Source organism: Camelus ferus, chromosome 15, assembly GCF_009834535.1.
Source record: "Camelus ferus isolate YT-003-E chromosome 15, BCGSAC_Cfer_1.0, whole genome shotgun sequence".
In the NCBI taxonomy this organism is placed as follows: domain Eukaryota; kingdom Metazoa; phylum Chordata; class Mammalia; order Artiodactyla; family Camelidae; genus Camelus; species Camelus ferus.
In genome coordinates this window covers 48,737,841-48,762,677 of record NC_045710.1, presented here as the reverse complement: position 1 = coordinate 48,762,677, position 24,837 = coordinate 48,737,841, and the positions used below count along the sequence as shown (strand labels likewise).

Here is a 24,837-nt window from a genome sequence, read left to right as displayed (position 1 = left end):
TGGATTTTTAACATCGAAGGCTAATTTTAGCGAGATTCATTAGCAGCTGTGACTCCCTCTAGATCTTAGAAACAAAGGATTAGTTTCATTGGTTTAGTATATTTTTTGGTCAATACTTAGTACAAGACATAAATAGGTGATTTCAGAAATTTAAACTTTCTGTTTAAGATTTCTTTACACATTTAGGAAATAATTGATGTGGCAATTCCCTCATCCCCTACTTCTTGATGAAGAATTTGGGTTGATGAGTAAAAAATGCAGAACATGGAGTCCACCTGCTTTCACCTCACAGTCTGAGAACCTTCTTCTATTAAAGTTGAACTACAGAGTTCTCTGTTTCCCAGGATTCAGAGATCACTGGCCCAGCTGTGATATGCAGTCTCAAAACACAAAACATCTGGAGAGATGATATGAATAGTTCATCTCTCCTTATTTATATTTGAAAGCTGAGGCAATGTTTATGGAATGAAGAATTTGTTTAAATGAATGTCTGAACATTATGAATTCCTTGTCACACTTTATCTGGCTTCACAATTGATGTAGTGAACCAAGACCTCTCTACACAGATACTCACAGACATACGCATATACATGGGCATACAGCCACAGAGCTATATATGATATATATAGCCATCTATGATATAGCCGTCTATCAAGTGTGAGGTTGCTTTTTCTCTGTATGTACTTAGGGAAATCTCAGAACACAATAAGGCCACTGTATTCATTCTTCTAAAATCTAACAGTAGACTGGAATAATGGGATATAAGTACAACATGAAGGTAATATATTCACAAAATCATGGCTATTAAGAACCTCGCCCTCTTTGAGTGGAATATACACTTTGAAATTAAAGTCCTATAACTGAATAACCTTCTTACAAGAAAAAAAAGTGCTCATAAATCTGTTACCCAAAATGCTTTTGAAAGACAGTTCACCACCTTCTTCAACTTTAAAATCATAATTGCGAGGGAAGCTTTGTGCAGACAGTTTGGGATAAATATGAATGAAAATATAAAGACCTGTTATGTTACTGGAAAACTGGGGGCAGACAGCTTGGACCCAATTATTTTCTTGACCTCTCTCAATTTGATTCATCAAAGACAACTAAAAGTTCCCGGTAAACTATATTTCTGGCCTCTGAATTAATCATGACTCATTCAGAGAAATTATCTGCAATCCAGACTGTACCCTGATTGAAATTTGGACCATCAGAGGCCTCAGAGCAGTCAGAGAGCTCAGAGCTTCAGTAGGCTTTGATCCATCTTCCCTAAGTACAACTTTTGGATGGTGGGGTGGTTCACTTACTGACTCGACGCTGAATGACTCTGGGCCAGTGAAGACCTACATTGGTGGTACATGGGTTGTCTACAGAGGGTCAAACCCTCAGCTCTCTGAGCCACTCAACAGTGTCAATAGATTATTTCTTGACAGTCACATCAAATTTATTTGTATTTCTTTTCACCTGATTTAGAAACATAATTGAAATACTCCTAAGACATTTGTCTTAAAATTTTGATTTATATAAAAAAAACTCACTACTCCTAAGCCTTCACAGATAATTTACTTCAGTATCTCATGTGACATTGAGAGATCCAATAACCAGTTCCTCCTTTGATTTCTCTGAGTATCCTTGTTCTCCTAACTCTCAATTAATATATTTGTGAGTATCTGTCTATGTACATGTGCACACATTTGTGTAAGTTCACAAATGATTACTTTGATTTCTATCAAGTGAACTGAAATAAAATTAGAAAACTCTCATTTTGTTTTCTTATTTAAAGTTCTGTTTCTGGTGCTAATGACTGCATGTGTTTGTGCATTAATTTATTCCAGATTTGTGTGCTTGATTTTGTCTCAGTGATCTTTGCTACCTTAGGGCCTAGGACAACATTTCAGGTATTCAACATTTTCATGTTATATAAATAAATTAGTAAGTCCAAAAAACTGAAAGCTATACCTTATAAGATTATTTACATACTACAAGTCTTTAGTTTTGCTTGAGGAGATTTAAATTAGGGCAACAATTTGATTTGATTTGATTTATTAATGGCTCCATTTATATCTACAAATAACAAAAGTCTGAGTTGACAACTAAAGTTTAAGCACTATTACAAATATTTTAATCCTGTATATATTTTTTTGCATTTAAGTGCCTTTAACATTATTAACATACAGTGTTTTTATGTATATGTCTCTACCCCAATTAATTATGATTTTTTTGTAATTAGCCCTTAAAAATCTACATGAACAAGGACAAAGCTTTCCATCATGTTAGAACTCTCATACTGCTTTACAGAATGCCTTCCGCACAGTTGTTATTAAAGGAATGTCTGTTGAACTTCTCCAGTCACGGCTGGAATGATCAGTCAATGATTTACAGAATATAGAAAGTGATTTACAGAATATAGAAAGAATTCAGTAGATGGCAAGATGCATTATAAAGATAAAGGATTCGTTGCACAATAGGAATTCTGCTTCCAATGATGGTGGACTAGTTCACCTTAGACCAAAATTGCTCCCAGCAATAGAAATGCTGGGGGAAAAAATACTAAAAAAATCTAACTAAAGGCATCAGAGAGATATCGAGGCAGGATAGACTTGCCGACATCCAAGAAAGAGTCAATCCCTGAGTTTTTTTTTTTATGGCTGGGAAAGAACCCTGATAAAAGCCTCAGGTTTCTGACTACAATAGAGTAACGGTGACTTGATTTATCTATTTCCTAAAATAATGAAAAACTATGAAAATATATTGTACAGTGATTTTCAAGATACTGGATACCAGCGAAAAATATCAGTAATCCCCGAGTGATGAGAAACACACACGGTGAGTCCTACAGTTGCCCAGCTTTCTGCCTTGAGAGACTTTCCAGGCTGTGGAACAGGAAAAAGAAACTGAGGCAAATCCTGGTGGACTCCTTGAATTGAGGAGACAGAGCTGAAAGTGTAGGGAGACTAAAGCAGCTAGATTTCAGAGAACACTAGAGAGAAGAATCCTGCATAAAGAGAAAGACATAAATAAATAAAAATGCATTCCATGTTCATGAATTGGAAGACTCATGTATATACGTATAGGAAGTGGATATGTATAGGAAAAATGTTCTATAATAGGTATAGAAAAAATGTTCACTGTGTACAAGTGGACAGTATCAAGTGTACCATGGAAAAATTTGGCAACTTTTTAAATGAAGTTAAACATACATTTATCATATTACCCAGAATTTTCACTCAGTTGATTACCTAGGAGAAGAAATAACTTAGGTTCACAAAAATACCAAATGTGAATGCTTAGCTGTAATTGCCAAAAATTGGAAACTATGCAGATGTCTTTCAACTGCTGAATGGATAAAAGCACTGTGGTGCATCCAAACAAGTGCATACTAACCACTTAGCAATAAAATGGAAGAAAATGCTGATTCACACAACAAGGATGAACCTCAAATTCATTCTGTTTTGAACCAAAAGATTTCACACAGTGTAATTTGATTCATTTAGCATTCTGGAAAAGGCAAAACTATAGTGAAATTGCAGAGCAGTGATTGCTAGGAGTTGGGTGTGGCGTAACAAGCTGACTGTACAGGAGGAGTTGAAGAAAATTTGGGGAGTAATAGAACTGTTCTATATCACTATGGTGGTGGATAAAACTTTACGCACTAATCAAACCCACAGAACTATCAAACTGTTTTCCAAATGACTGAACCATTTTATGTTCCCACCAGCAGTCTATGAAGTTTCTGATTTCTCCACATCCTCATCAACACTGGTTATTACCTGACTTCTCAATTACAGCCACCCTAATGAATGTGAAGTGTGTCTCACTGTGATTTTGATTTGCATTTTCTTGATGACTAATGATGTTGGAAATTTTTTATGTGTTTATTGCCATTTGTATATATGAGAGGTGTGTGCTTTTGTGTGACTAGTAATAAAACGTATTCTCTTCCCCATAAATACACTGTACCAACTCCCTGTCATGATACTAAAGATCTAGTAAGAAGGAACCAAATATTCATTCTGATCACCACACTCTTGCAAAAAGTTATTGGAAGACATTTCAAGATTAAAGGGTAAATGGGGGAAAACTACACATAAAAGGACCTAATCACACCCAAGACAGAGAAAGCCTTTAAGTGAGAGCACAGGAGATGGAAACAATATTGTCAGCATTCAGAACTTGTTACATTGAGACACAAACTGAAAGGCACAAACAAAATTCAAAAATATGGACAGTATTTATGTTACTGAAGACACTTTATTCAAATGTTGATCATTCCTCCTTAGAATACTATTTATTTACTTAAATCATCAGTATATGTGGAATAGCTGGCAACCCAATTTTTGATGAAGTCTGCATAGAATTATTATGCAGATAAAAGGTTCACAGATGTATGCTTTATGTTGGCTAAAAGCATATTTGCATTTCATGCATTTTCTAATGATATCTCCTATTGAAAGATCTTTTTTTCTCAAGGCAATATTTAGAAGTTATGTCATGCTTTTAATAGAGAGAAAAAAATCAATAAGCTACTCAAATAATTTAATATTCTCAGTCCTCCCAATTCAGACCAAAAGCTGGGAGGAAAATCAAATAACACTGAAAAGGGTTATGATCAAATTCTTTTTTCCCCTCAATGTAAATATAAAGTCCAAGTCACACAAAGAGAAGTTCTGGTAGAGACAGAATGTAAGGCGTGCAGGTCACCCTTCTGACTGCCAAAAGGAACAAGTAACTCTTTTGAAAAATGGAGGTCAGCTTGAAGAGATTATTTGTAACTAAATAAAGACTTAAAGCATATATTGAGGTGTCTCGTGGGATCAATTTTTTTTGAAAAAAGGAAAAGTAGGTAGCAGATTTTTTGAAGTTTGCTAGTAAAGCAGTGGGATGTTTCCTGGAACCACCATAACCAAGGCTTAATCACTATTTGGAATTAGAATAAGCAAACCCTATAAAGTTGCACAATGCTTTATGGTTATCTTTGGGTTGGAAACTTTTATGTTTCTGAGTGTATATATTGCAGGCAAGACTTAGGACCAAGGTCCCTTTCAGCTGCCTGCAAAATTCAAACAGGCTCACCTTGTGCTAGTATTAGCCTTTCCTTATCCACAACTATCTCATGGAAATCGATAGACATCCAACAAAATGAGGATATTAGTGAGAATGTTTACTGCTGAACAGTCTTTGGATAGCAAATAACCAAGATTTCTCTAGTTTGCTTTAAAACCTGTCTGTACTATTTACCTTTTGGTAATGAGGCTAATGTACATCTAAAGTAGAAACTAGCCGAAACTGTTCTCTTAAGACCAAACACAGAATTTCTTCCAAGAAGAAAAGCGAACAAAACCTCTTTCAGTAAATAAATAAAAGCATTTTTCAAAAAGTCATCAACAAAAACTTTATTAAGAAATATAGCAATTAAAATGAATTAATTTATTCTTTAAACTCTATTTACTGACCGCCTACAATGTTTCAGGAATTATTCTAGGTGCTGTGGATACAGTGGCAAACACATTAAAAGCCTCTGCCCTCACGGAATTTGTGTTGGAAAGAAGGAAGGAAGGAAGGAAGGAAGGAAGGAAGGAAGGAAGGAAGGAAGGAAGGAAGGAAGGAAAGAAAATGTTATGTAGTGATAGATACTATGGAAAATCAAGACAAAGAACTAGGTGGAGAAGGATACTCTCACCACTAATATTTATTTAATGTTTAATTACAATCGTCTGAAACCATCCGTAAAGGTATAGATCTTACATGTTGACACAGTCCAAAGATGAATAGTAAAGGTAATATAACCATTATTTTTATAAGCACTTGCTGAACTTGCCCAAATTTAATCATTGTTTATGTGTCTAAAATTTATCAGCCAATAGTTACTAGATTTTTGTCCAAAGGAGATGAAGGCAAGATGCCAGGTGTCTAATGAAATAACCTTTATGGTGTTTACTGTCTGGCTTTTTCTATCTTGACAAAGTTAAAATGATGACAGATTTTTTTTCCAAACAGTTTAGTTTGAATGCTCTTCTTTAAAAAAAAAAATACTGTGAAATATAACAGAGAGTGAAAAGTGCTTAGAACATAAATATTCAACTTAACAAATTACTGAGAAACAAATACCTTTGAGAACACTCACTCAAGAAATAGCTCACTGCTGTCCTCCCAGAAGTCCCCCCATGTACCACGACCCCTTTACTCCTTGAGCTAATCAGTATCCTGACTTTCATGACCTCACTATGTAAGTAAAACTTCCTATCCAATAGAATTAGTTTTGTCTTAGTGTTATCAGACATTAAAAGTTTGCCATTCTGATGACTATGGAGAAGACTGCATTAAATCTATAGAGCAATTTGAGGAGAACTGATATCATTAGAACATTGAGTTCATAAATCTGGTACATCTCTCAAATTCTTTTAACGTCTTTTCCATCCCTCAATAAAGTCTTATAGTTTTCCCTATAAATATTTTGCACATCTTACACTGGGATTATCTCAAGGTACTTTATATTCTTGATGCTATTATAATTAGTATTATCTTATTTGATGTCTTTGAATTGTTGCTAGTATATAAAATGAAAATTGCTTTTTGTATATTAATATTGCATCCAGAGAACTTGTGGACATTTTGTATAAATCATATTTTATCTTAAAATTCTTTTAGATTTTCTATGTACAACTAATATCTTTGGTGACAGTTTTCTTCATTCTTTTTTTTTTTTCTCTTCATTCTTTTAATCCTTAGGTGTTCACGTGTTTTGTATGTAGATATGTATGTATGTATCTATTGTCATCCTTTTCTCATCCCCAATTTCAAAGGGACTAGTAGGGGACTTTCACACCCCACTTACATCAATGGAGAAATCATCTGGACAGAAAATCAATATGACAAGAGTGGTCTTAAATGAAACAACAGACCAGTTGGACTTAACATCTATAGGACATTCCATCCAAAAACAATAGAATACACATTCAGTTATTTCTGCTTTCGGTACACAGATCTCCACCAACACTGAAGCACAAAGTGTTGGCCCTGGGTAGCTTCTTCTATTTCATTTTCTGTCTCTCTTTGTTTCTCTGTCTCTGTGTTTCTTCTCTCTCTCTTTTATAGTATCCATCACTTTTTTCTCTACTTGATAGAAAGGTAAAGTCTTGCCCATTTTATATTAATAAGAAATAAATCATTACTATCTAACTTTCCTCCCAGCTCAGATGTCTGTGAGGACATACTGAAACCTGTTTAGAAACATTTCCTTTCTTCTTTCCTTCTTTCTTAATTGAAAACCTATTACGCAGACCCAGGAGAGATGGGAAGACATCATCATAGCAGCCAGAGCCCATATATAAAGGGCACTCAGGCAAGGAGGCCCTCAGTAGAATCAGAAGTTTGCTACATACAAGGACCTGCACATGTAAATATTTATGTTGAGAATACTAGGAGTCAGAGTTTTCACCATCGGAGACAGGAAATACAAATACAGAAAGGGAGAAAATTAGAATAAACCCTGTGGTTTTGTACTGGAAGTGAAGAGGTTAGTATAAACTCTACATAGTATGTCTAATTTCCTAGAGCTTTCTACTCAGGGAGACTAAGGTAGTGACATTCCAGTAGCTACAGCACACTTACCACCCAGCTACCAGTTTTTATTTACCATTATTCCCTAGAGGAACTAGGACTCTTGGGAAAATGGCTGATTCCAGGGAAAAACACAATGGACTGAAATAATTTTTTGTGTGTGTGCCAAAAAGTAAGGAAGGGCTTCAAATGACAGAATCATGTCAAAAGAACACAGATACTAGCTTGAAGGAGTTATCACTGGCCAAATCTGGGACCACTGAAGCATTACACTAAATATGTATAATAATGGACCATAATAATTGGAATAAAATAGGAATCTGCAAGTTTACATTGATATAGTGCATAAATAGTTTCACCTTACAATAAAATGTCTACTAATAAATGAGATCAATACTGTTATTTCAATTTTAAGGATAAGGAAACCGAAGTGGCTTGGAGAAGTTAATCTATTTTCTCATTGTCACAGAACTAGTAAGTGTTATATTCAGCCCTAAATTCAAGTCTGCCTGACTCTTGAGTCCAAGTTCTTTTTTTCTTTTTTTTTAATTGAAGTACAGTCGATTTACAATGTGTTAATTTCTGTTGTACAGCATAGTGATTCAGTTATACACACACATGTGTATATATATATATATTTATATACACACACATATTTCTTTTCATATTATTTTTCATTTATTTCATTCAATGGCTCATAGGCCATTCTAAGGTATTGAATATAGTTCCCTGTGCTCCACAGTAGGACCTTGTTGTTAAATAGAATCCAGTATCACCACAGGCTTCCTGTTGCTCGCACTACTGGTGGTAGCCCTGAATACCTCTACAAAGGCCTCCCTGTCTGGCTGTGTTCCTTGCCTCAGACTTGGCCACACAGAGTCACAGGTGGATCTCAGATACCCGTGGTCCTCCTCCACTTCTGTGCTGAACCTGCTCTCCCTCAGAAGTCACAGCTTCCTCTGTTCACCTAATCTCATTCAATGCCCAGCCCTACTGCTTGCCCACCTCAGATCTAGTGACTCTTCACATGACCTGATCCTCCAGGATGAACAAAACACCCAGGCTCCATCAAAACTGCCACAAAAAAATTCTGGGGGGTGAACAGTGTGGATAATAAGCATCAGCTCTGGCCAAAGTGTCATCTTGCCTCAATTACTCCTAGGCCACTGCATCCCTCTCATGTCCATTCTTCCCTTGGAAGCCCTGGTCACCTGCCAGACTATCCTGTCCCAACACATCTGCTCTCAATGGCCAGTTAACTGCCTTGTGAGATGGGTTTGTGAAGCCCCAAACCATCAGCCAGGTAATCAAGCCAAAGATCCATTTCATTGCCCCCTCCCTCCCCTATCTGGCCCCCTAATAGTTTTCCCATAATAAGCTGAAAATTACCCCTCCTAAATGTGACCACTCACCTGGGTCCACATAGTACCCACCATGTTTTGAACGTCTCCACCAAGAATCTGTCTGTCTTAGATTTCCAGGCCTGTATGTTTAGCTGCTCAATTCATGCCTCCACTCACTGGTCTCAGAAACACCTTAGACGTGTAACATGCCCAAAACCAAACAAAGCTCTCGATATCCCTGGTGAATATCACTCCTACTATAATATTCCCCATCTTTTAAACATTCTTTTGTTTGTTTGGAGCAGGGAGGTAATTAGATTTATTTATTTTCCTATTTATTTATTTTAATGGAAGTACTGGGAATCAAACCCAGGACCTTGTGCATGCTAAGCATGCACTTTACCAGTTAGCTATACCCTCCCACCCTAACCTTACCCCTCTTGGATGATGGTGCTTCCATTCCTACAGGTGCTAAAAGCCAGGGGTCATTCCCGAATCCTGTGTTTCACTCTCTCTTCCTCCACATTAGAGAATCTAGTTGCTCCCTTTTAGAACATGCATCTAGAATCCAACCACTTTTCCCAAGCCACCATTCTGGTCCATTAATCTTCACCTGGAGGTAGCAGTAGCCTGCACCCTAACCTTACTTTCTCCTCCTTCACCCACATCTGCAGCCAGATATAGACTGGTGAGATCTTTTAAGATCTTCACCTTCCTCTGGTAAACCTCCAATAACTCTAGAATAAACATCCATCTTCTCTTGCAGCCATTCCAGTCCTTACTCCTACATACCTGCTGTTCGTTCCAACGTGAAAGACGATTTGTGGTTTCCTGAACACTTCCGGCTCCTGGTATAGCCCTCCACACTTTTTTACATTGGTTGCCACAAGCAGGAACACCTGTCTGTGTATAAAGCCTGAAATGGACTCAAATCCGGGCTTGGTGTTTCTCCAAGGTCCCCAGACCAAAGGTCAGGGAGAAGGGCACTTAAGACTCCTAGGGAAAAAACAACCCAGAGAACATGTGGGCGGAGTTTGGGGCCAGTGAGGGTCTGGGACAGGCTCCCCTTCCCTGTGTGGGTCTCATAAGCACTTCTGCAGCCACGGGAACCTGTATGAAGAGTGAAGCCCTGTAAGAATTTGCCCATGGCGGGGTTCCATGGGCTTATGCCTCCCTGTACCCTTGCTAGGTCCTGAAGCCAGGTAATCTCAAGCTGGCTGTCTAACCTCTGTGCTTCAGGGCTCAGAGTTGTCTCTTACCAGTTGTGGGATCTTGAAAAAGTATTCAATCTCCTAAGGCCTCAATGTCTTTTATGACTCCTCTCCAGTCTGTTCTTACTTTGAAAAGGCTTTAGGAGAGTTTTAAAACACAAACGCAGACTGTGTCCCCCTTTGTTCAAACCTCTCCATGGCTTCTAGAACCCTCACAACGAAGGTACATTCCTGAGTCTGCCATTCCAGGCACGAGGCTGTCATTCCAGCCGCGGCTCCGCCTCACTCTGCAGCAAAAGACCGACCCCAGGTCTCCCGAATCCTCCCAACTCAGGCCGACCTCCAAGCCTTTGCACCCGCGGGTCCCTCCACCTGTAAACCTCTCCCGTGCGCCATTACATGGTCAGAAATCGGGCCTCACCGTCCTGGATACCGCGGCCTGGGCTGCAGGCACGTGAGCCGGGGCCCCCCAGTCGGGGCTTTCATAGCTGGTGGGGTGAGGGTGGTGAGGACCCGGAGGACAAGCGCTTACCTGAAGCGGGTCCCTCAGCGCGGCCACCTGGAGAGTCTGCGGGCGGACTGGGGCCGGGAGAGGAGGGGAGCCCCGGGCACGGCGGTCCCTGTCCCGGGCCTGGCGCGGGCGGCGTCACGGAGCCTCACACCCACCTCTGTGTGGCGGGAACAGATCTGCTTGGTCCCGTCGCCTGGATCCCGATCGAAGCTCAAGCACCTGAGACCTGGTGAAGGCCCCTGAGAGCCGCCGCAATGACCGTCGGGAGGAGGGCGCCGGAAGTCCCGCCCCGAGGCGCTGCGCACGCGCAGAAAACCGAGGGGCCGAGATCGTAACCTGTGCGTTCAGGCTTCTGTTTCTCGTCTTCTAGACCTCTCGGCCCGATGGCCGGCTTTCTCTGCAGTTCTGGCAACCAGCCCAGTAGCTGTAATCGCATAATGGAACTGTGAGTAACCTACCTTTCATCTTTTTCCGAAACCCTCCATCTCCTACTCATTTCACCACCGTCCCAACCTCTGACACAAAAGCTGTGACTGTACATTCATACTCCTAACATTTTCGTGGTTTAGTTTTTGTTTTCAGGAGTTGGAATTGCTGTTGATGTGATTTCTTCTTTAAGAGCTCTGCTAAACAAAACTTTCTCTTTTTTTGAGAGAGAGACAGAACTCAGCAGAGACCAAATTCATATCCTGTTCGCCCTTGGCTCCAACAGACTAGAACCAGCCAGAAACTCAGACGACAGACTATATTTTACAACAAACCCTTAGCTAGATTTGTATAAGACCAGATGCCAGCCAAATACAACCTCTCCTCATATCTCCCATGCTAGAACTTTCCTTTCTAATTACAGTAAAAGTTTTGCAGGCATAGAAATATTAAAAGTAAAATTAGACTTGTTCAAAACAGGTTCACTCTTGAAACAGGGCAAATTAGATATAGTCTGGGTTTTTAATACCATTTAGCTGGCTGGCTGGCTAGCTAAGACTTGACTCCCACACAGAACAATAGCACTAAGATGTAAGAAAAGTTAGATCACATGATCCTTGAAACCACCAATTGATGCACAGCCACATGCCCTTCCCCATGCCACAACTTGGTGATAGTCTGTATTGTTCATGCTCTGAAATACTGAAATTTGAAGCCAAATACGTGAGAGAATTAGTCATGGACTTTGTTCCTCTTTGACTGCATACGTTAAGTAAATCTCTGAGTGTTAATAATTACAATTATGGGTCTTGGTACACAACTCCAAAGATACAGTATCATATAGCCCAGGTTTATAACATTACAAGGTAGAATTCTTAGCCAATACCCACGGACTGGATTCAGAAACTGCAGGGTACTGGACACTTAGGAACTTGCCAGTTTCCCCTTCCTCCATCCTTCTTTTCAGCCACATAATAGATGATGCTTGAAGGAAGAAAATGGGTATCATTTAGTGTAAAACCAAAATAACTACAATGCAAGTGAAGTGTATACCAAAAATCAAATATAATGCTTCCACAGAAGGTCCAATTTGAATGTAAGTGATGCATAAATTAAAATGTAAAGTTTCTTTATGGGTTAAATAGAAACCTTTGGCCTTTAATCAGAACCTGAATGCTGGGAAGTAGCTATTTTCTATATCTGTGACTCATAAATTAAGATGATATTCTTTCTTCACACCTGACAGACAGGTTGGAGATGAGACCTAGGTGATGATTTCTGTCTCTTCTTGTGTATGTTTGTCTCCTGAGAGGATGCTTTTGTTTAAAAAAAAAGATTCACCCGAGTACCTTTTGAAGATCTTATACACTTTATTATACCATTTATGAATCAGGTAGTATCCAATCCAGAAAATAGAAAGGAGCTCTAAGGAGCTGTACAAAAATGAAAGGCTTTGATAGGCAGAATGGAGCAGGAACACGGAAGTTACACTAGGCAAAAAGTGGATTGGTTGTGGCAAGGTAGCTCCATTGTTATTACCAAAAATACAAAACTAAAGCTAAAACTAAAACAAAACAACCAAAATCTCCACTAATGAAGAATGATTAGTTAAATAAATTATGGCAAGTTCAAATGATATAGAACTATCCAAGTGTAAAACAGAATGAGTTATTTATGTGCACTGAAATGGAAGGATTTCCTCAATGAGTACTAGGTGAAAAAAACTGAATATATTTATTATTTGGGTAAATAAATATGTAGCGTTATGTGAAAATGTATGAGCGTATGTTGGCCAAAAATATGTGAAAGATACAGAAGAAACTGGGATGAGTGCTTGCCACTGGGAAGAGGCACCAGGAAACTTACTTTTCATTATTTTGAGTTTTTGGAATTAGGTACCACTTACATGTTTTACCTATCCATAATTACAGTTCTTTAAAAAAATGTACCAGTCATGAGACAGAACATGAGCCTGTTGAGGCAATCTGTTCATTCCCTCTCCCTTCAGTTGAGTTATTTTGTATTGGGAACATTTGTTGCTTCAAATATATTCAAGTTACACTATAATCCAATATTGAAAGGCAAGATGATTGTATTAACAAAACAAAAATAGGCATAAGACAGTTAAGACAATTAAAACCAATGAGAAATGGCCAAATCCTTTGAAACAGAACATAGGGTGTCCCAAGGTGGAGAGTTTGGTGTGACTGATAGAAATTTCACAAAGAACAATCACTTACATACTCAACAACTATCTCCCCAAAGCTTCTGATTGATAGGCAAGAAAATCTATTTAACTTTTGCACAGATCATGGTGGTTTTCAATATGCCTTGAAATCATACTGTGTGAAAGGTGCTAAAGAGGTCAAGACTTCCAGCATGAGGTGAGAGGAGCAGACTGTCACCCCGTGCGTATGAACACTGGTGATAGAAAGTGATGTTGAAGATTCTGAAGAAGCTTTATACACCAACTTAAGCCACGCTACTGAAGAATTAGTATGTAACTTTGGGGGAAAAAACTGCTTGTTTTGTGAACCTTTTGGGCCAACTGGATATAGATCTCTGGACTCTTGCCCACTCTCTGGTCTCCTGTACCTTTGGGGAAGAACTGTGATCTCTCATTCTCTCTTTAAGCATTTGCCTTGTCCACATATTCCATCATTGCAAGGGCCTTTCTCTCTTTCTTGTATTTTTTATCAGTTCCTTGACTCACCCCATCCTCTGACCCATACACACTGCCTCCATATCACCTCAGAGGTAGAGAACAGGCTCCTAAACCTTATTAGGAGCCTGAAAACCAGAAAGTCTCCAAAAAACCAGAGCACCTTACTCCACACTATGAATAAAAATGAAAAGGTGTCAGTCATCACTGCATTATAGATACAGTCAGACCAAGAGTGGGCCAACAAAGAGTGAAAATAGATATGGAGAGGAAGAAAACTTGTGAAATACACACACACACACACACACACACACACACACACACACACACACACACACGAACACCCAGAGAAGGACTTCCTTTCAGTTATACTTCCTTCAACAGTAATTACTTACCCTGCAAAATAATCTGCTGTTAGTTTCTGTTTTACCTCTTCCAGAGGTCCTTAAACCCATTCTCACTTCCTAACAAAAATTCCCTAGGAAAAAGATGTGAATTCAAATCAGATTTCCTTTATCCAATCAATTTCTGAATTTCTCCCTTATTTTACCATATCAAGTAAGTCCAAATGTTTGCAACAAGGTTGTTTCTGCACCTTTTGACCCCACCGGTCTCAAATCCCTGTACAGATGGCTTCCTGTTTAATTGTGCTTTAGTTTCCTACGATAGCAAACCCTCATTTAGGTAAAGAACATAATGTAGAGGAGTCTCTTGTTACTATAAATTAAGAATGCTTCTAAATATTATGTAACATTTATCTCCACTAAGACCTAATGGGCATTTATTTCCTGTTTATAATGTCAAACATTGGAGAGGAAAAACTTCAAGGAATATTAAGACTGCGTGTTTCCGAATACCTCAGTCTTTGATATGATACAGAAGACACATAAAAACATTTGCCTGCCCCTGTTTTCATTTGAATTTTGGGCCCCATGTCTTAATGGAGATGCTTCAAATGGTACTTGATGGTAAGCAGATGACACTACTAATTGTTTCTGCTGTGGAATGATTAAAGTCAAGGAAAGTGAGAACTAGAGCCTGTCTCCTAAACTCCAGACCTGGATGTACACTGTCTACAATGCATTTTCACCTGGCTGTCCCCAAGAGTTGTGACTCCACAGAACTTCCTCAGAAACCAGCTCCTTCCATCACATTCCACTCAAGGACTGGCATCCATCTTGCAACTCCGGCCGGAAACTCTGGTCTCATTTTTGACTCTTTCCCCTCTTTCCTGATAAATCCAGTAAATCATCAGTCTTGCTAGAAAAATTCTGCAACACGCACACCCACACCTCTCCAACACATACATACCTCTGTCTCTTTGCAGTGAGATATTCTTAGTCAGACCATCAGCTCTCAGCTTAAGGAATCATTTAATTTCCCTCTCAGGCTCCAGTCTTACCCTCTCCAAATTATTTTCTACATTGCAGTGATCTTTCTTTCTGAATATATGCTTGTAATAAAGATTAAAATAGTATGTTTTCTACATTTTAAATCTGATTACATAACTCCCCCACTTAAAATCTCTAATACAATTCAGTGTCTTCAAGAGCTGAGTGAAAACTCTGGCAGCTCTAAGGCTGTTCCTAGACAGGTCCTTGCTTACATCTCCAGCCTCATGTTTCACCCCTCTGAGTTCCAGCCACACCGAGCTATCATCAGTCCCTCTTAATAATCTGAATTCTCTTCTGCCTCTAGCCCTTTGCATATGCGGTTATTACTGTTTAACTGTTTGTTACTCAACATTCAAGTCTCAGCTTGAATTTCATATCTCCCAGTGGCTTTGCCTGACCTTCCCCAGCCTCACACCTCTGCCAAGAGTGAGTCAGTGGGTCCAGGTCCAGGTCCCACCTATGTGCTCCTGTAATCACCTGTGTTTACCCATATGAGGTATTACCTGTATTACAAATTTCCTCTTTCTTGCTCTGAATCACTCAGTAAATAATGAACAACTTGAACATAGAAAATAGCTACCAACCCAGCAGAATTCTTAGCTCCATAGTAGGCATTCAAGACATATTGGTTGAATGATGAAGTAAGTAAATGAATGAATCTCAGTGCCATTTACCTTCAAGTTGAAATCAATATCCCAAGACAAACTCATGTCCCAAACTGAAGGCCTGAATTCCCCAGGCAGTTAGAGACTCAGAAGAGCAACAGTCATCTCCTTCTCAGTGACAGCCACAATTTTGACAGGCACCTCACAGAGGAAAACTGATGCCAAAGTTGGTGGGCAGTAAAATTCAGTGACTCCTGAAACTCATCCTAGGACCTTCACTCAGTATCCCTTGAAATGCAGCACCACAGGTCTGTGTGTAATGAGAAGGCAGTCAGTGGGTCTCCCCATCAGAAAGACTGTTTCCAGTACAGACAGGAAAGAACAAACGGGCATTTCTCTCCTTCCTAATTTCCTTCCTTCCTTCTTGTTTTTTTTACCTTCCTTCCTTGCCTCATGGAGTTCGGGTTCAAACACGAGCACACACTCACACACACAAACATATACTACCATTTGCACATTTGCAGCCTCTTGTCATAGAAGAGTAAGGCAAGGACATAAATCCAGTGTTTCACACTATCTAAGGTGAGCTCTTAGTTGCATTAAATATTTAGCAGCCAGCATCTGTCCAGTGAGTACATAGGTATACTTAATTTTTTTAGTGTTTTTTATTTTTTCCATCTGGAATTAAAATGGTGGCCTTAGCCAAAGATAAGAAGGACTTATAACACAGATGTACACAGCAGAGCATCCTGGAATCACCTATCCTCAACTCACCCCATTGACGCAAGGTTAGAAAGGTGCTCCAAGGCTCAGAAATGTTCTGAGCATCTGTCTGTTTCATTTTGCATCAGGGAAATGAAAAAGAGAAGAGAAGAAGAGTTGGCCACTGTGGTATAAATTATTTGGTTTTAAGGGCTGATTCACCCCTAAAGAGAAAAGGAATTCAGCCTCAGGCCAGTCTGACTGGGGGAAGGTCAAGTTTATTGACACTGCTCATTGGCCGAAGGACTGGGAGGGACTTGGGAGGATGTCTGGCTCCTTATTTTCCTCGGGCAGCTGAAGCCCCTAAAAGTGGCACCGATAATAGGATGATATACTTTCAGCCAATGATGTGTGTGGGTTTCCTCTCCTCCCCCCAGCTATTAAAGCTGTATTCAGTGGGAGACACATAGTAATTTGTTGAAAATCACGATTTGCTAAGAAACTCTCACAAAACCCCAAGAGCCCATTATATTAACAGAAGTGACAAGAAAATAAATATTTTTGACAAGGGAGTGCTCCTATCCGGGGAAGATGGCTGCAGTGTCAGTGATTATTCAGCAAATCAAACTTATTTAAACACACAGTCTCTGATACTTAATAAATGTTATAGTGTGGCTTTTTGTGGCTAATAAAACTTGGTTTACATTCCACCCTGTGCCTTCTATGATTCGCCTCCCTGGGCTCACTTAAAGTGCATTAAGAAGCAGCAAGCAAGATGAGGACGATTTGCTGCAAAACTTAAATAATTCATTTATGCACCACTGCTTTCAGACTGTGTTTTTACAAACGCTGTAATGAGACAAGCTGTGAAATGTTTTACATGGGGAAAAAGGCAGGGAAGTCACTGAAAGAAAAACCCCTTTTCATGCCTTATTTTCTTGAGGTGCAGGACAAAAACAAGGGAGCCATCTCTTACAGAAACATTTGTGCTGTTTACCTACTTCTCATAAATATGGGATCGACTAGATACCATTTATACCTTCCCATTAACTAGAGTTAAAGTCGTGCCATATTTGAGAGACTTAATTCCTGAGTTAATTTATAGAATTGATATAAACCTAATCAAATTCCCAAAAGGATATCTGGGGAGAAAGACTTCACAAAATTTTTTTTAAGTTTATCTGAATAATAACTGGGTAAAAATATCCAATTGACATTGTAGTATAAAAAATGATGTGCATTTGACCTGTTGAATAATAAAGCCTATTGTAAAGCAGTGATATTTAAAAGAATATGGCACTAATCATGGAATAAGTAGGCAATCAACAAAACAGTCTAAAGAAAAACAGTGAAAGAGATGAAATAGTCTAGAAAAAAGTGAAGAATCTACGTAATTCAATGTACAGTAAAAGCACCACTGCACACCAGTGAGGGAAGAATATATACATTTTTTAAAAGATTCAACAATTCCTAGTTACTCATTTGAAAAAGAAGCTTTTCAAGAAATTTACCAATTGAAATTCCAAATAAAGTGATGACTTAAATATCACAAGTGATATTTAAAGATTTATAAAGTATTTATAAAAAGATCTAGAAAAAATATAACTAGACATTAACATAATTTTGGAGAAAGATCATTCTAAGGTTAACACAACTACAAATAGATTATTATTATTTCATAACTGATACATGTAAAAATGGATCTGTACATAAAAACTAGAATGATAGCAAAGAAAGAAAGAAAACTATCATTATTTATAGGTAATAGGGTTGCTTATATGAAATCCCAAAAGAGTCCGTAGGAAAGCTCTTAGAATTAACAACTGAATATCAAGTTTGCCAAGGATAAAATCAACATATAAAATTCAATTGTATTTCTCTGTATTAATGATACACTTATAGAAAAATTAAAAAATTGTATATTATATATATAGCTACAAACAAAAAAGAATCTAAGAAAAATTATTTTTAATATTTGTAAGACCATTATAAAATTATGGATTTTTATTAAAAGACAATAAAGAAAACCTAAGTTGATTTAGAAAAATATCACATTCACAGAATCAAATAGTCAGTATTGTAAAGATAGCATCTCTCTGCAAATTCATGTGGAATATTTGATGTAATTTTTATCAAAATTGCAATTGTGTGTAATATGACAAGATAATTCTAGGACGAAGTGTAAAGAACAGCTAAGAAAGGACAGAATAAAATAAAACAAGGTGTCAGAGTGGGAAGGGGAGAACTTATCTTACCAAATGTCAAGACTCATTTAGAACTTAGAGGCAAGAAACAATCTCACTTGTGTAAGGCAACTTTATATACGACAGAACTGAGATGGAACAGGAGTATGGAAGGCAGGACTGGTAATTCATAAAACAGACAGAAACAATCCAGATAGACTGAGGACATCAAAGTAGAAGATGAAAGTTTAAAACTGTTAGAAGAAGCATATACAAGAATATCCTTGTTATCTTGGAGTGAAGAAGGGTTGTTGTTTTTCTTTTTAAGAAGACCAAAAAAAGGCAAATGGTAAAAAAAAAAAAAAAATTAAACAGTATTAAAAGTAAGACATCTATTTAGCAAAATTCAGAACAAAACAAAAAAACAAGTAGAGCACAAACTGGGAGATACTGGTGACACCTGTAACTAGCAAAGGCTTACCATCTAAGATCTATAAGGTGCTCTTTAAGGAAGGGGGAAAGAGGAGAAAGAGGGAGGAGGAGGAGGAGAAAACAACAACTAAAAGATAAATGGTTGAAAGCCTTGAGCAGGCATTTCACACACACACACACACACACACACAAAGGTAAACTCAACAATTAAAGAAGACTTAATCTCCTTACTAAACAGGGAAAAGAAAATTAACATAAAATACTAGGTTAACATTTCATGCTTACTAGGGTAGCAAATAACGTGAAAGTATAATCATACTAAGCATTGGTGACAATGTGAAACTAGAAACCCTCAAATCCTGCAGGTCTAAACAATTCCACTTTTACCCCTGGTAAGTTACTGAACATTATCAAGAGACATATCATAACAAACATTAAGTAGCATTGTTCATAATAAGACAAATTAAAAATGATTCAAATGTCCAACAACAGTAAAATAGACCAGTGCATTCTGGTATCCTCATCTAAAAAGAAGCACCATGCAACAGTGAAAATGAGTAGTTCTCAAAATCACAATATTGAGCAGAAAAAGGCAAGTCAACAAAGAACACACAAAGCGTACATACAGCCAAAGAAAGATAAAACAACAGGCAAAATTAAACAATATATTGCTTAGGGCCACACACTTATAAGATATAAAGAAAAGCAAGTGAGTGATGAACGCAAAATTCAGCAGATTGGCTTCGCAGGGGATGGTAAAGAAGGAGCACCTGGGGCATTGACAGTGCAGCTCAAACTCTGTGAAGCTGGGCAAATGTGTTTTAAACTGCCTCCTCCAATGCATGCGTGATCCATTTCATAATTTTTTTAAATTCAGAAAAACTTCTGAGACATACTGGGAAGTTCATAGGTGATTTTCAAGAATTTTCCGTTTTGCGTATATGAATTTTCTAATTTTGCCGCAATGAACATGAGATACTTATGTGATTAATTTTTAAAACATTTATGAAATGAGACATAATTTTAAAAATATCTGGACTAGTGGACTTGTCCAGTCAGATCAGAAACTTCAGGACCTAGTTAATGTCACATCAAAAGGGTCATCCATGTGATGACAACTTGCTCATTCATGGGCCAAGGAATTCTGCAATGACTTTCTCCACCAGCAGATACAAATACAGAAATATTAATGCTTGCAAAGGACTTACAGACAGTATTGGGTTTTATCTAAAGAGAGAAAAATTCCAGAGATTTTATGTATATGTCTGAGATCAGATTTTAAAATTCATTGCTTTTTTTTAAAGTATTTTAAATTTAAAAATTAATTTAAGTCTGTCTGTCTGTCTATCTATCTATCTAGTAATGTGGCCACAATTAAAGAACAGTTTAAAATAGATAAAGGGAAGAAATTCCACTGTTGAGTCTACCATCCTGAGATAGCCAGTCAGGATTTAGTTGTTTTTTTCTCTTAACACTATTTTCCTAAGCATACATATTTTTCCTCTAAGTGTTAATTCTAGTGAAGATGCATGTTTTTTCTGCCTTTTTTCCTTCTAAAAATTATTGGGGGGGTAGTTATATTCTGCTTTTTTTATTTTAAAAAATTATTTGGAGGAGTAGTTTTATTTATTTATTAATTTAAATGGAGGTACTGGGGATTGAACCCAGGACCTCATGCATGCCAACCCACACTTTACCACTGAGCTATATACTCTCTCTATTCTGCTTTTTAAAGACTTGATATTGTATAAAAGCCTTTGTTAATATTGATTTTAAAAATTAACAAAAAACATTTTAAAATATGCGCTGATATTCTATGGAGGGAACTGACCGTAATTTACTCAACAATATTCCTATCATTCTTTTGCCTCAAGACTTTCAAAGAAGTTTGCAAAAATGAGCTTAATCTCTAATCTTTATAATGACCAATGTTTATGCTGCTTCAGTGGTAGAAGTACTGCCAGGTCTACTACTTCCTCTGCTCCTCTTGCATTTCAAGCCCCTGACAAGTAAAAGAGCCTCCAGAAACGTGGTGCTGCAGCACCCCAGGAGGTGCTAGCAATGGGCGTGCATTTGAGGTGAAAGACCTGTACACTGAACATTTTTAAATATTGATGAAGGAATTTGAAAATGATTCCAAAAAAAAAAAAAGAAAGAAATGGAAAGATATCCCTTGTTCTTGGATTGGAAGAATTAATATTGTGAAAATGGCCATCTTACCCAAAGCAATTACAGATTTAATGCAACTCCAATCAGTGGGATTCTTGATTCTGTCAACAGTGAGACCCAGAAACCCAACATGAGGGCCAACTTTCTAGAGCACTACTTCTGAACCAACTGTCTTTATTTAGGGTTCCCCCCAAAGCAGAGCCTGAGTCAAGGTCTTGGCATGAGACAGAAAGAGTTGCATTCTTGAGGTCACAGCTGTGGGCCATAGGAACGTGATTCAGCTCTGGACTTCTGAGAAGCACAAAAGAAGCCTCCAGAATTGTCCAGAATTGGAGGGATGGGAGGCTGTGTCACTTATCTGCTGGCTTCCATCTTCCATTGGTTTAGGCTTTTTCATGGGAGTATAAACTATTTCCCTGTTATGGGGCTGTGCTTGTGATTTGGCCAAGCATGTAGCTTCAGAGAAGACTGAGGCAGAAAGACAAGTGGTACATTCTGGTAAAGGAAGTTGCCAACTCCAGACAAGTCAATGTGTGTAGGACAATCCACTGCAGCTGGAGCTGAGATCAGAGTTGGGCTCGGGGAATATGATGCTGAACTTCAAAGGTGCCTGATACACTCGAACTAACAAACTTGAATTTTCCTTTCATTGGCAATAGAAACTATTAAAAAAATTTAAGGAGTTAAAGTCTGCCTTGTATAACAGGGTAGAAAACAGGAATACTTGGTAAGAGATAATTAAGGCAGAATAGATTAAGGGAAATAGACAAAGAAGCTTAGGTTAGAGCATTGTGACTTGAGCTTTCTGTGAGACATCATCAAACTGTATTCATTTGAAAGCTGAAAATATGGTTTTCACCACTTAATTCCCTACCCCTATCTTGCCCCTCCTTCCTTCTGTCTCCCCTCTAGTAACCACTAGTTTATTCTCCGTATCTGTAGTTGATTTCTGTTTTGTTATTTTCATTTGCTTTGTTTTTTAGATTCCACATCATAAGTGATAACACATTATTTGTCTTTGTCTGACTTACTTCACTAAGCATGATACTCTCTAGGCACATCTATGATGTTGCACATGGCAAATTTTCATTCTTTTTAATGGCTGAGTAATATTCCATTATATATATTCCATTTTACATATATATGTGTGTGTGTGTGTATATATATACATAATACACACATATACATACCCCACATCTTCTTTATCCATTCATCTGTTGATGGACACTTAGGCTTCTTCCATATCTTGGCTATTGTAAATAATGCTGCTAAACATTGGGGTGCATGTATCTTTTCAAACTAGTGTTTTGATTTTCTCCCACTAAATACCCAGCAGTGCAATTGCTGGATCATATGGTAGTTCAACTTTTAATTTTTTGAGGAAAGTCCATACTGTTAAAAACTTGTTTTCTGAAATAATTTCAAAATTATTTAAATATGTATTTTGAAAATATTCAAAAAACATGTATGCCACATCTCCTTTGTCCATTCATCTGTTGATGGACACTCAAACTACAGTGTATAAAACAAATGAGCTGCAAGGACATATGGTACAGCCCAGGAAATATAGACAATGTTTTATACTAACATTAAATGGAGTATAATCTATAAAACTATTGAATCACTATGGTGTACACCTGAAACTAATATAATATTATAGACCAATTCTACTTCAATAAAAAATAAGTGAAATAAAAACCAAAGCAAAACATAAAAGACTTTTTGCAGCTCAGGGGAAAGGCCTGGATCAAGGTAAATACCAGTGGTAGCTAAAGCCATTGAGGACGCTGAAAACGTGAGGGGAGACATGGAATGAAAAGAGAAGGCCATGACAGAGCTTTGTAGAACACTGGAGGGTAGAGGGTGAGCAGAGGAAGAGGGTCAACAATGGAGATGGGCAGGAGTAATAAGGCAAAATGAGCCCAAGAGCTGGGAGTAGGGACTTGAATGAAAAGAGAAGTTGACAGCATCAAACGCTAATGAGAGGCCAAGATAATGAGGGCTGAAAAGAATCCATTGGGTTTTATACTTGAGGTGTAACTGACAACTCTGATAAAAGTAATCTTAGGGGAGGGCTCAGGATGAACACCTGTGGGGACTGGAAGTGTAGGTCTGAACTAGGGAAACAGCAGCTTGAGTCACCTTGAGGCTGGGGGAGGTGGTGGGAGGACAAGACGTTCATTAAGAAAATCTGCTTGAAGGCGGTGGCAGTGACAGTGGGAGAGAGAGCATGGACTGTCGAGTTTTGAGGTTGATATCTGAGGTAGGAACAAAGGATTTGATAAGTGACTAGATTGGAGGGCATGGAGCTGGAGGGAGCGAAGGGGAGAAATGAGTTGAATGTGTCTTTGAGGTTTCTACCCAGTTGGAAGACAGGTATAGATGAGGCATTAAACCATCTTGAATACGTGAGGTAGAATGGTTTTGGGGGAAATAGAATGAATTCCATTTTGGATATGGGATGTATGAGATGACTGATGTGTAAGATTCTATTAGGAATATCTAGAAGGCACTTGGATTTATGGATCTTGAACTTACGAGAAAGAGATGAAAATACAGATTTGTGATTTATCTACACATAGATGAAGTTATATGACTGAAATAGTATAGAAGGCTCTCTGCTCAGGATAATCCTTAGAGTTAAAACAGAAGACGCTACGGTAGAAAGGCTGAAAAATCCAGTCATGAAACACAACCCAAAAGGAGCCAGGGAAGAAGATACAATGCAGGAGATAAAGAATTCAGTTCTTTATGAAAGAGATACTTCTGTTCTTACACAGATAAAGGCCTGAAAATCTTCTGTCTTCTTTCAAACCAGGATGGAAATATTTGCAAGGAAAGTGGAAAAACTCTGGCTGGAAAGTCCTCCGACAGATCCAAAGTCCGTAGCTATAAATGAACTGCAAGATAGGGCCAGGCTTGCATTTTATAAACAAGAAGAAACAGTTCTCAGACACAAAACTTGCATTTGGCTCAAAAATTAAAATTCATGGAGTTTGATAAATTACAGTTTTTTTCTATTCCAGGATATCTGGCTTTCTCTGTTTTTGTGCGTTGCCTCTGGGTGGAACGTTACATTAAATGTCTTCTCTAACCCACTCCACCTATGCTACCTCGCTGGAGCCCTTAGGTTCTTGGAGTTTATGGCTCATCCCCAGAGAAGATCTCAGAGAACCAGACTATAACTCTATGGACACCCCATCATTTGGAAGGTGGAGGCCACTGGACCACTGTGCGAGGTTCAATAGGAGGACTCATATTGGCCACAGCCATAGCCCTGGCATTGCTGCTTGAATTCTGGCCCAGTCCCATCCTACAGCATTTGTGATTAACCCCAAGTAGAAGAAGAAGGACACAAAAAGCTGAAAGAAGAAAACAATGAAAGGTACTTGCCTCTAGGAGCACTGAAGAGGCTGAAAGCCACAGTAACCCTGTTTGTACTCAGACAATAAAGATGAAGCACCCGTGAAAAGGACTTTGTTTCTCTTTGCCTCCATGCAATGACTAGAGGAGCAGGGCCAGGGAGGTTAGACCAGGGTTGCTGAGGTCAGTGGAAAAATGGGGATGTGCCCACAGGCCCCAGTGACAGGCAGGGGCAGAGGCCAGGAGCAATGAGGGGCAGCAGCTAAGAGGTCCTGGGGA

The 24,837-nt window shown here is 38.4% G+C and overlaps 2 long non-coding RNA genes across 3 annotated transcripts in view; one reads left to right on the top strand and one right to left on the bottom strand.

Moving 5' to 3' along the window:
- Positions 1–24,837, bottom strand: part of LOC116669013 — a 456,094-nt gene that overhangs the window by 89,492 nt on the left and 341,765 nt on the right. For both annotated transcript variants that reach the window (XR_004326383.1, XR_004326384.1), the window contains exon 13: positions 10,644–11,046. This is a non-coding gene — a long non-coding RNA (uncharacterized LOC116669013). The remainder of the gene's footprint in view (positions 1–10,643; positions 11,047–24,837) is intronic.
- Positions 10,931–24,667, top strand: LOC116669015. The gene is made up of 2 exons (XR_004326387.1): positions 10,931–11,067; positions 24,222–24,667. It is a non-coding gene; the product is annotated as an uncharacterized LOC116669015 (long non-coding RNA).